The 13,964-nt window shown below is 32.4% G+C and overlaps 1 protein-coding gene across 1 annotated transcript in view; it reads left to right on the top strand.

Annotated features, from left to right (window-relative positions):
• Positions 1-3,540: 3,540 nt before the first annotated feature.
• Positions 3,541-13,964, top strand: part of LOC148275264 (uncharacterized) — a 69,126-nt gene continuing 58,702 nt past the window's right edge. Inside the window, exon 1 of the mRNA XM_088235941.1 lies at positions 3,541-3,866. The gene's annotated coding sequence lies outside the window, so the exon portion shown is untranslated. The remainder of the gene's footprint in view (positions 3,867-13,964) is intronic.

The following is a 13,964-nucleotide window of genomic DNA, read 5'->3' as shown; positions in this document are numbered from 1 at the left end:
TTTTATTCTCTGTATATTTTATTTGTTGTATTTTTGTTACATGTATTACTGTTGATATCCCTAATAAATAAAAAATGAATACACTTTTACATGACAAACAAGAATCTAACTATGTATTTGACCAGTTTAAATGATTTTTAAAGTACCGTAAGATTTTTCTAGTGCTGTGGGTGTTTTCTGCAAATTGGGAAATGCCGTTTTTGTGATCGACAACATTTTCAGGAGGTGATTAATCCGGTTTTTTGTATGACAGCAGTCTGGCTGTTTTTAGCAGAACATAGAATCGACCTTACTGCACCCGATAACATCATTATCTCATTTTTTTAAAATTGTGAACTGGCTGCTTTCTGCATAACTACGTTCAAGTGATCATTTATTTTCGTTCGATTTACAAATTAAAATGGTATTTTTAGATTTAAAAATTCAGTAGCTGTTTTCCGTGACTCCATTATTACCTTCCAATTGGGTTTTTTGTTCCTAACAATTTGTAAATCTAAAAATACCATATTAATTTGTAAATCGAACAAAAATATACAATCTCTTCTTCTCTAACGGCTGACATCTCATAAGTCATCAGTTATAAAAATGCTTTCAGTTATTTAACTATCAAAACTTCTGATAGTTTAGGTCTCTTTCAAAATGCCGACATACGATATATATTGCCGGGTACTGTATATACATAGCACAATATTGTGTTAAATTTAATTAGTTTCTTTGTTCAGTTTTCTGATACGGACACAGATATGTATATAAAAAAAAATTGCACCACAACAGGCCAGGAGGCCCGATTACAGTGGTGAATTACAACACGGAACACCCAGACTTGAGAAGAATCACACTGAAATCAGATTTTTTTACATTCAAATCTTTCATTTAAAGATTATAGCTTGATTCCCAGTTTAATTAATAACTTTATATATGTATATTAGGTCACATTTTATGCAAACAAATTGAATATTGTGTCATATTTTTTTAATGTTACCAGATTTTTGTATATACTATGACGTATCTTTATAAGTACAATTTAAGAGATTAAAAAATATATTTCAATACTTCTTGTTATATCATTTTACCATAGTTTTATATTAATATATACCCACAAAGTGATTTTTTTGTTGAATTGTAAATACTAAGAAATATGAAAATTTTAAGAGATTGTCGACACAGATTTATAGACTGAATAAAGTGAAATTAAAATGCCAAATTATTTGTTTTAATTTAGTATCTGATTTTTTTTTTTACAAATTGTTATTATTATTAAAGATGCCACGGATTAGTGATTTGGCCAAATACCTAATATTTCGCCACGCTCTCGGACGAAGCGCCGAATATTCAGCGGCCGAATATTCGGTTATTTTTGGCGTATTTAAAAAACACTCTTTACAAATCAAGGTAGGAGATGCGGATGTGGATGTGGATGTCAATTACTCAATCAACCGCCAACAGAGCATGGGGAACTTGTCGTAAACTACACGTTATATTAAAAATTGCAGATTTTCCAGTGGCTCCTTTTTTATAATTTAATTATCCCGTGTAGTTCTGAGTGCGTTTGACTATGGTGGCCTCATGGCCCGTGGGCATAGCAAGTTTCCCAAAGTTCAGAATAATGTTTATTTAATAAAACAATGAGGAAGTAGGTGTTTTTTTTATTTGTTAAACTAACCCTATCAAACTAAGACAACAAAAAAACTAGAAATTTGTATGTATCGTATGATTTCTTTAAAAGTTTTGTAATCTTAAAATTACTCCGCCCATGACATTGCAAGTTCTCGTTGTTGAGTTCTGCTGACATTTAATGGTAAAACCCCGTAGGATTAAAATATACCAAACGTTGCACAACACATAAAAATGCTGTAATTGATTGGTTGGTTCACAATATCAATATCGTTATCGGGTTGTGGTCCTGTGGCTAGTGTCTCGGACTCACGGACCAAAGGTCTGTGGCTCGAATCCCACTCTACCCCAACTTGATTCCCATTTTCTAATAGTGAGTTATTTACAACTCGTTGAAAATGGTCATTAGAATGCAAATATTATTTTTTTTAAATAAAAAAAAAAGAGTAACCTGTGACGTAGTTAATTTAAAAAAAAATCATTTTTACTCATTTTTTTATACATTTTTGGGTAACTTTGCTGTTCAATTAAATGTTCCATTTTTTACTACGTGCAAGAAAACATTTTTTATATCCTATTTCCCGTAGCACTGAATTTCCTTATTATAGGCCAATAAACTGGGGCCCGGCAGGCCGATCGACTCAGGCCAGGAGGGCTTATTCAGTGAAGCTCAATGGTCTGATTTGTTTACCTGCTAGTTAAAATAAAAATACTTAAAACTCACTTGTTCTCTAAATCATTTGGATAAATCCGTAGCATGTGATAACAAAATAAATTGTTTTCCTCAAATTACAAATTTAAAAGTTTCAATTAAATTTATTTATTTGTAGAATCATCTTGTAAAGCGCCCTTGAGGTAATATATTACGAGAATGGCGCGAAATAAGTTATTAATATGTAATAATAATATTTTTGTGGCATAGATCTAAAAAGGCCAATTCGTAAATCGCAATATTACAGGACAGTAATATTTAGGCCATTTTGTGACGTTATAATGAAGAGTTTTGTGTGTTTGAAACGAATAAATAAATTAAAAATATTAGCAAATAATATACATCCTAGTGCAAATTAATGTGGATAAAGCATTTTTTTCATACTGGTTTGGATTTACTTCAGATTTCATTATGAAAACGCTATTGGAAGTTGTCACTGACGCTCTAAACTCAAATCGTGCACATGGTCGTAATGTTATTGATTTTTTTTTACAAATTTTAGAACGTTTCGACTTTCTTGTAAAATATCTGATATTTTAGATGATTTTTTTCAGTGTTTAGTGACAGTTTAGATGTATATGAGTAATGGATATCTCAAAAGAAGTTTGTTCTAACGTAATTAAACTGTCTAAACATACTGACATGATTCAAAGAAAGATAACAGAAAAGTGTGGCATTTCTAAAAGTAAAGTGAATAGGCTAATCAAACTCTTTAGATAAACTGGCTCAATTTTACCCCACGGAGAAAGAAAATGTGGCCAAAAAAAAAAACACAAAGAATGAAGATACCTTTTTTTAAGAAACAGTAAAATAAATCCCATGAAGATCAACGACGACTTATAACATCGACATTTTAAAAGAATAAATTTCTTGTCCACATTAATTTGCACACGGGTGTATGTGTGTGTCAATATTGTATTGTCGACGTGTAAACGGGCTTTCTTAATTTAAAAAGTTTTTATACTGTTTCAGTTAAATAGGTATATAAAAAGTATTTTTCAATGATAGTGGTATTTCAACAGCTTTACCTGATTTAAACATTATTTCACGAATATTTCGAGGAATTTGTGATACTTTTTGAACATTTCAGTTTTAAATTTAATGGGAAATGGGAATGTAGTTTGACAGTTGGCCGCTAGGTGAGTTTTACCAGTTTTACCTGGCGTCACCTGGCGTTACAGAGCGTTAATTTCCAAGTCAAACATCGCAACGGCGGATTCGTCTCGAGTTTTACGAAGTGTCAGTTTGCGCCTGGTTTACGAAGTCAATACAAGTTTGTGTCAGTTAGTATGTGAAGTGTCACCTATGAAAGTTGATATTGTATCCGCTGCGGGTGTGACACACTTTTTACTTACATATCCGTCAAAATATCACGCATTATACTGTGCATAAATAACAAGTAAAATCATTGTGCTGTGTGGTTGCTTGAAAGTTACTTTGTAAATAATCAAAGTGTTACTGTCACTCTGTTGTGAACTTGTGAATCGAAGATACCGACGAAATTCGTGATCTCAGATTTCACGCGACAATGGAATAAAAAGTAAGTTCCTTAAAGTTTAAATTACGTTTTTAGTAAAATAAAATGAACGCTTTGTCATGTCTTGTTCTGAGGAGTATTATTACAAAGTTTGAGTAAATTATGTTACGTATTTTCCTCAATATTCGTTCAGTCTGACATAAATACCAAGTTTTTATTCAAATTACCTTTAATCAATTCACTAGTTTTAGCAATATCCCCGTAGCAAATAAAATAAATGACTCAGTATTATTTTTACATGTAATATAAAGTTGTCTTACTTCATTTTTCAATACTTTTCCATTCACAAACATCAAATCCGGATTCGATTGTTAAAATATCTTATAAAACCTTGTTAATAAATCAATTAATAGTAATCACTGTATCAATAACAGATTATTAAGTACTTTTGTTTAGTGCCTTGTATTTGAAAACACAATTTTCTGACAACAAACCGGATTTTAAAAAGAATGTGTATCGAACAGGTATATTATTCAATTTGAAATACCAAGGAGAAATACCTCGGAAAATAGTGAGAATGTATAATACAAAATGAATTTAATAACGAATAAGTAATATAGTGCGTACGGCTACAGAGTTAAAATTATTTTTAAGTATTAAATATATAAGTAGGTACTTCTTAAAGCTTTTTAAACTAAATATACATAAATATTTAAAGCATCAACTTTGTGGTCACACATTTTATTGTATGTTACCACTTACAGATATTTCTATGTTTACCGGTTTCGAGACGTACCTGTCTTTTCCTCAGGACACTAATTAAACTAACTACTACTGAACTGTACGAAAAAACAGACCAGATTGATTTGATAATTGACGAAAATTGAGACGGTGAAAATAGGGAAATATCACATACTACAAATACCTAAATGGACTTAGAAAAATTAATTGTATATTCGAAATCAATATGGATATTGTGGAGAAATGTTTTCATACATAAAATAAATAAAAATACGTTGCTAGAAAAACGCAACATGTTTGGCCTTGGTAGTTGTGACGTCAAGATTCGTGACAATGTTTTTAACAAATTTGAATGGTCAGGAACAAATAAACATGAATCGTGACTTATTAGGAGCGTGGCCAATGGAATGACCGTTTTTGTGGGAATTCAAAATTACAAAGTTAAATATATTTTTTATGCTACTTATAATTAGCAAAAAATTGTTTTTTTACTGGGCAGTATTTTATAAATCTTTATTACTTTAAAAATGTTTTAAAAAAAGGTATTTCCCTATTGTACACAAAATTGCACTGGGAAACATGACGATGAAATAACATTAACCAAAAATTTTGGCATACACAAATATAGTACCAGACAACAACAACATTACCACATGAACAAAGTAAAGACAAACGTAGGACAGTCAAGAATACTATACAATGGTCTTAAGTATTACAATGATGTACCTTGCCGCTTAAAAAATTACACTGCAGACAAATTTAAAATCATCCTGAAAAAGTGCACGATGACTTCATTTACCAGACAAGACATAACATGACGTTTCCCTTATAATATTTCGTATATCCCCAACGGGTTTTTAAAAATAATAAATAAATAAAATGTTCGTGCCAGATTTTAAAACCAGTTGATAACATTAAATATCTGGGAATAATTATTGACAGAAATCTACGATAGAAGATTCAGATCCAAACGCTGGTTTCCACATTGAGAAAACTGTGTCATGTATTCTGCTCACTTAGGAACATCTTGGATATTGGCACTCTCAGAACTGTGTATTTTGCTCTTTCCCAGTCAGTGGCAACGTATGGTATAGTGGGCTGGGCAGGTTGCACTACGTCTATCATGAACACCCTAATAAATGTACAAAAAATAATACTACGAGTGATGCTTCGATGTCCCCCCACTTTCCTATCTGAGACATTGTTTCAATTCATGAAGGTACTGGACATTAGACCTTTTTAAAAAAAGAGTCATTGCCAAATTTCTGGTCATGTAGTTACAAGAAGAGATCCCAACAGAATGCTCGTACGAGGTTTTCCTGTAATTTGAATTATTTAACACCAAAAACACGTACGACTTTTGCTCAGAAAAAATGCTCTTTTGTGGCCCCTGTCAATGTCTTGGATAAACATATTAATTTCTTCATAACGAAAGTCATTTTTAGAAGTGTAAAAGTTTGGATTTTGTCTAAGGGAAGAGACCATTGCAGGAGACTGCTGCGAGATATTGCATAATATTTATACACTATTAAGCGTGTTTTCCAGATGTTTATTGAAATATTTGCTTATGTAGTAATTTTCAATTTTAATTGTTGCTATTATTTAATAGTGTATATGCTTCCACTTTCCATTATGTTGTTTCCCAACTGAGGGAGTTTTTCGTTACAAGATTCTCTTACTTTTTTAACATATTATTCTTTGGATATTATGTTTACTAATGTGTTTTTTTTACATATACCTAATTTTACCTAATTATTTATATATGTATGAATTAAGATATTTTATTTTGTAATGTACATATATATGAATAAATAAATAAATGATAAATAAACACAGGGCTCTTGGCCTCATAGAGTTAGGAATACGTTTTTTTTGTAATATATACGTATTTGTATGAATAAATAAATATAAAAATAAAAAAAACATTTAAAACGCACTTTTAGTATGTGCAAGCCTTATCTCCCCATTAAAAAACAGCTGCTATTTATAATTAAATTATTAAAAATTAATCGAATTTTTGACCAACTCTTCTTTTGACCAGTCCATTTTTTGGTTTGCTGAAAGATATTGCTTTTAGCAATAAGTCCGCTAGAGTACATATGCTTTTTACTCTAAGATTTAAGTAAATAAATATATGTATAATCCTTTGTTTTTAATCTAACAGCGATGACTACAATAATATTAAGTAGGAGTATTAAATCGCCCCACACGGACCAGGTCATTCATTATTAAGCAATATTTATTTTTAGACATCTGCCCACGAAGTATTTTAAAAAAGAGAGTGAGCTTTTTATCCTTATACAAATCATCATCATCATTCCTTTTCGCACCCTGTGATGCATAGGGCACTGCATCAGTAAACCAAATACAGCGTATTTCGATCATATGTTACATGAAAGTAAGGTGATCAGTCTTGCACTTCAGGTGTTAATACTGGAACAGCAAATCGCTATTGTCATTAGGTCCTGTCCGCGGGGGTAACTATTGTTCCGCAGAGCCTGCCCGTTTATCTCGGTGAAAATGTCTCGAACAATGTATTGTCCTACAAATTTCTGTTTACACGTGGACAATGGTCGAGTCCTGGGACAAAACAATATTGTATTGCTCCGTCTAAACGGTCTTTTATTGCGGGTTTGTAACACACATGCGTTGAAATCTCTCGATGTAGCCTAAATGTTTTTTGTCGTTTGTAGTTCATTAACTCGTAAATTAAAGGGCTGTGGTAAATAATCTCTTTTCGCGCCATGATGTAACATCATGTTACCACTAGTAAAAGACGGAATATTCTAAAGTTCAGACATTTGAAAAAAAAACACGAAGATATTGGAGACATACTGTTAATTAATTTATTTTCCATAATTTATGTGAATAAACATATAATTTAGCCCTGTTAAGCTAGGGTTTCCTAGGACAGCGGTGCCCGTATTTTAACGGCCGTAGTGAACGGTGATACGGTGGAAAACCGTCGTAACGGTGACTAGAGAGTGGTTTCCTAGGGAAACGGTGTTAAATGGTGTTGATAACACCGTTTTCCTAGGAAACCACACTCTAGTCACCGTTACGACGGTTTTCCACCGTATCACCGTTCACTACGGTCGTTAAAATACGGGCACCGCTGTCCTAGGAAACCCTAGCTTTAGAGCAAAATAAATTTAAAATCATAAATACGTCGCTCATATTCCGCGCGTGCGTTCCCCATCACTGTTATCAACCCACTGTAATTGAACTGAATTCACTGAATATGTTTTACACAACACCCGCCACAGAACACGAGTTCTATCTTCGTGCTTTCTCTTAAACAGACGTGTTGCTGAATTAGCGGATATTCATTCTTCGCGTAGCAGGGGTAAATATTTTTTATAATATCATCCAGCATAGATATACAAATTTTACTTTCCAAATCCGGTGTGAAAATGTCCGTTTGAAGATTACAAAAAATACGAGTTCATCATTAAAAAAAATATGAGAGATGTATCAAGTCTTGTATCGTATGTCGACTAGTGTGACATCATAGTCACACAAGAGTTAATCGCAAGTCGTCAAATTTAGCAAGATTGTTGACACGACTTAGGATTAAGCTCATTGGTCATCACCTCGTCAACTTACCTCGTGTTATTAAGCGGGCCTCAAAAATTTCAATAGTTGGTTAAATCAAAAGAACGCAAATATAATGCGCCATTTGTAAAAATTATTATTTATTTATTAATTAACACGCCCTACGGGCTTTCACATTTATAAGAATATATTTAAGTGCAGCAGTAAAAACATAAGTATGTACACATAGTTAAAATTAAAGATAACACAAGAAAAACTAAAAGAAACAATAATAAGTAAAAAAAGTAAATGTACCAACATAGGTATATGGGCATATAGAAAGATATTTAATATATTTACATATAAAAACATACACACATACATACACACACATATACATACACGCGTGTCTATTTATACAACAACAAACCATCACGCCGTTTCCCCGTAAGGGTAGGCAGAGAGGATAGAACGCTACAACACTATATTTGCATACAGATCTCGCTTCCTCTACATTCATACATCTTCTCATGCACGCGCTGCGATTATTCCGACTTTTGACATGTCCATCTTCAAGTATTTGTTGGATTTGGTCATGCCATGTCTTTCTCGGTCTTCCTCTATTTCTGCATCCATCAACATTCGCATTGTAAATATTCTTAGCCGTTCTTTCGCTCTCTATTCGTTATACATGTCCAAACCAGCGCAGAGCTCCTTTCTTGATTTTGTCGATAAATATGTATATATCTACATGTCCTTTTTATTAAGTAATAATTATGATTAAATATATATCTACGTAGATATTATCTACCTGTCCTTTTTTTTAAATAACTTTTAAAATAAAAATATTTTTCGTACATTTGAATTTTTATATTCCGTGTAATGTTTTTTATTATTTTATTTTTTATTCCTTATAACTTTTTATTTTTTTACAAAATATGTTTCGTGTTCATTGAATGAAGCCATTGTGATATAATATGTACATGTAAACTTTTTATGCTTTTTTTTTGTTTTTTCCTCTTTTATCTACTGTATTGAAGTGTTTATTTCTACACAATATGTATTTTTTGTATAGTAAAAGACACTACGTGCCGCGTATATTAATAAATAAATAAATATATATACACATAAGTATATACATTATTATAGAGATACATGAAAAAAAAAATAGTAAATAAAACACAATATTAAGAAATTTTATACACATTAATTTATAGCCTTTTGAATGCTTAACCTATAATTATATAAAGATAAACGAAATATATCAAAATATATCGAGATAGATATCCGAAGAGTAGCTTTTGTTGATAGTTGGTAGATACCACCGCCATGTGGCCTACTGGCTGCTTGATAATTCCTGGAAGATGCTTACTGTTCCAACGACTTGGTGTCCATTTTGGTCCGTATTGTTTCGTTTTATGAGATGCAACATTCCTGTTCAATTCCCTTGTACACTGTATGGTTTGATTTATCATTTCGTATGTTATGACAGGTCATTAGCTCTGTAAATGCCTAGACTTCTATATTCCCTTCTGTAAATTGATCTTCGTCTCTGTTGTAGACAAGGTTTAAGAATGAACAAATTTCAGAAGTTTCGTGAAATGGACAGAAAATCTCTCAGGTACCCGTCTACTTTCTGTAATGTGTAATGTGGTCGAATTGCGCCACCGATCATTGCGAAATTTAATTATATTAACCGTGTGACTCGGCGAAGTGGCATGGTTAATCGCCGTCGATTCTGCAAAGCCTGTCAGGTGCACATTGTCCGTAAGGACAATTAGTAAATACGTACTACAGTAGAGTCTCGGTTATCCGACCTTCGGTTATCCGACCTTCCGAGTTATCCGACCTACCGGAACAGTTTTTAAAATCCAAAAACTTGCCACGGAAAGCAATATTGCTTCTTGACAATGCTACGTGCCATCCTGGCGAGGACGAAGTTAAAGATAAGGAAATAAAGGCCATGTTTTTGCCTTCAAATGTGACTTTATGTCAAGCTATGGATCAGGGGACCTTGGAGACAATGAAGAGGAATCATCGAAGAAACCTGCTTTCTTCTTTAATTGACGCTATGGACCAGGGAGAAGACATGGTGAACAAATTGCGCCATCTTAATTTGAAAGACGTGGCTTACGACGTGGCCCAATCATAGGAACGTTAAAGCGAACACCATTTCTAAATCTTGGAAAGTTTAGCTCCAAAAAATGAAGAATCTCCGGGCGGTGAAAATGTGCAGAAGGAGACCGAACCGGACAACACCAGCCTACTTCCATTGTTACAAGTGCCGGGGTGCGCAGACGCAACAGAAGAGGACGTAAATGAGTGGATTGCCCAAGACAAATTTTCAATGTCGTTTTTATCATTTTCCGTGTTATCCTACCTTTTCGCTTGAGACTCTACTGTATCAATATAAAATCGCCATTAAGAAATTGATAATGGAGGGGGGATTTGCACGGATTGATGAGTGGATCTGACCAAATAGGTAGAAATATGTTTTTATTTGTGAGTTTGTATTATGTTTTATGTTTATTTGAGATTACGATTTAATTATGTTTAATAAGGAATTTTTCGAAATTATTTATTTATGCTTAATTAACACACTTCAGGCGGGTAAGGTATTTCGCCTGTAGACCGCTGGCGACGGCCGAAAATAAAGGTCCAGCGCAAATTTCTTCAATTTTTAAATTAAAAAAAAAAAAACCCGCCAAGCCTCTATTTTAGAGGCTTGTCAGCAGGCGAGAAAGAGGGGATATGTAATAAAAAATTCACCACAACACCCAGAACAATGGAAAAAAAATCTTTCATGGATTTTTTTTTCTTGCAACTGGCGGGAATCTAACCCTCGTCGCCAGTTTCACAGTCGGCCGTCTAACCAACCGCGCCACGACGCCTTGTAAATCGCCATATCTTCGAAAATAATAAAAATATTTCAATAAAAATTTCTACATACTAACTCAGCATATCAAACTATAAAATTACAAACCAAAACCAATTATTTGTAATTCAACATCATTATTTATTTATTTATTTATTCACACTCTTTATCAAAATACAATTCCATCTTCACTTTGCCCAGCTAACAAGGGTACATACCCCGTTCCAAGCTAGGCAATTACATTTTAATATATTATAATAGTTAACAAATTAATATAGAGCACAGATAAACAAAATATAAACTTATTCGGATACACATTTTGATTCATATACATACAGACATACACATATATACATACATATATACAAATATACACATATATACACATGTACATACACACACACGTACATACATTCATGCGCATACACATACATACATTCATAAAAACATAGACAATTTATTTATGCGAAACTTCATGGTTGTCATCTATAAATATATATTTTTTTAATTATTCCTTATGGTTAAATTTTTTAAGTAAAACTCGATTTTTATTTTATCACATTACATATTTTGTATTTTATCTTATGTTTTGTATAAAAAATGAAGATTTGCATTGCTATTTGAAAAATATGTACATATAGTTAAGACCCTTAAAAAGAGATTGGTATATATTATATTCATATATAAACATTGAATTTTTTTTTCCTTTGAAATGAGGCCGGCGCAAAGGTATTTCTACCCTTCCCGCCGTTAAGCACCAATCGACTGAACGGGCAAAAATACCTTTCCCACCGGAAGGGTGTTAAGTTAGTTCATAACATCTTCAGAACTAATATAAGCTTTTAATAACATTACAGTTTTTTTGTATAAATTTCTCAAAAGCACTATAAACTATGTAAGGCTGAGACTTGCATTATCGACAGAATCAAGAAAGGGGTGCTGCGTTGGTTCGGACATGTAGAGCGAATGGACAGCGAAAGAACGGCTTAAAGGATCTACGATGCTAATGCTGATGGATGCAGAAAACGACAAAAACATGCCACGATCAAGTCCATCAAACACTTGAAGATGGACATGTCAAGAGTAGGAATAATCGGCGTGCGTGCATGAGAAGATGTATGAATGTAGAGGAAGCGAGGTCTGAATGGAAATATAGAGTGATATGGAGTTCTATCCTCTCTGTCTACCCCTACGGGGAAACGCGTGATGGTTTGTTGTTGTTGTTCTTAAAAGCACATTTTTTCAAATTAATTTGAAATATTTAAATCATTTCTATTTCTTTTATTTCTTCAGGTAGCTCACTGTACAAAATGTCTCCCTCGGCACGGGACACCCCAGCGAGGGAACATGATGTTTTATGTAAAAAAAAATGTAAAAGAACAAATAAAATAAAGATAAATAAATGGATACTGACATACATTTTTTAAGTCCCAACTCCATGGGACTAAAAGTTCTGTGTTGAGTTAGGACGAGTACTTAGTTGACACAGATATACGAGTATATCACCACAAATATTATATTAGATCAGAAACATAATAATGTATTTTTAAAATAAATATATGGCACATCAATACGGCAAACAGCTAATTCAAACATTTGGAAAATCATCAAGGAGTTTCCCACTCAAATACCACCCACTAAGAAAAATCCAATCCTGAACTCGTCTCTTAAAAATAGTTTTTGTCCTTGAGAGCGTAATGCGCTCTTCTAAAATATTAAACACTCAGTGCGATAAAGGAGAGATGTCTGTGAGCAAAAGTCGTACGGATTTATTAACCTAGCCGGACCAAAGGGGGGGTTCGAATCCCCCATAGACCGATTTTAATTCGATAATTCAAGTATTATTAAAGCTTTTTGCCGTATATTTTTTACAATCGTGAAATTAATAGAAAGAAGCATTACATTTTTAAATTTTAAAATAGTTGTTTTTTCAAATATATTAAAACAAAAAAGACGTAGATAATACAAGGGTCAATTTCACTTTATGTACATAGGCATTCGGCAAACTAACAAAAATAAATAAAATAAACGAACGAGTAAAATATGTGTACGCGAAAACATGAATAAATTATTGCACGGTCATAAACACTTCCAACGTTTTATTCTCCCGACGCCATATACAAGTAGTCGCTGGGGTCGTTTGGTCCCCCCGTTCGGATCATGTGTAATTTATGGATGCTTAGTATAGGAAAGGTTAAGGTTAAGTTGACAGTTAACACTGTTGTGTTTTAATGAAAATGCACCATGTCACTAATGTGAATGCCAAAAAAATAATGCACTTCATAATATTGTTTTCAAGAGAAGAGAATTATCTTCTTTTTTAAAAAAAAAAATAGAATATAATTCTTTAAAAATGGGTTTTAACTTTATTTTTTTAAAGTTTTACCGAAAGCATAATTTCAAGTAGAAATAAAGGAAAATGTCACATAAATTTATGTGATTTAAAATGCTTATATTTCTTTTCAAAAACAAAAAATTAAGATTCTGCCACGGCCGCTTTCTTGTTTAATTTATTATCTTCAAATCATTCTGACAAATTTTAGTTCAATACTTAGTATTTATTCAGATCCCAAATACTTAAGCTTAGTCTAAATTTAAAATGGCGTAATCTGCCGGTCTAAAAGTAATTATATTTTAGTTATAAAAACTTTTAAGTATATTTTTAAATAGAAATACCTATAAAAAATATTGTTTTTATCTAATATATATTTTATTATTTTTTTTATTGCGCGATTTTTAAAAAACATCCGTTTTAAAATGGCAAAATCGTATGATTTTCTAATTTTGCGTTCGTTTTACCCGACTACAGCCTTAATAATTACACATAGTAGGTTTCGCAGAATCGGCGTCGATCGGCTTAAAAAGATTAATATTCACCTGTTTCATCACATTCTCTCATTGCGGGTAACTTGTGGAAATATTAAATTATTATTATACTTACTAAAGTTTTCCAATGTTTTTCTTCGTCATTGCGAATACGGTGTTTTTGTTATCCCCATAAAAGTATTTTT

This window comes from Micrasema longulum, unplaced genomic scaffold (assembly GCF_059751315.1).
Source record: "Micrasema longulum isolate JH-2025_06_02 unplaced genomic scaffold, ASM5975131v1 h1tg001476l, whole genome shotgun sequence".
In the NCBI taxonomy this organism is placed as follows: Eukaryota; Metazoa; Arthropoda; class Insecta; order Trichoptera; family Brachycentridae; genus Micrasema; species Micrasema longulum.
Note: the sequence above shows the minus strand (reverse complement) of the source record. Positions and strands in the feature narration are given on the sequence as shown.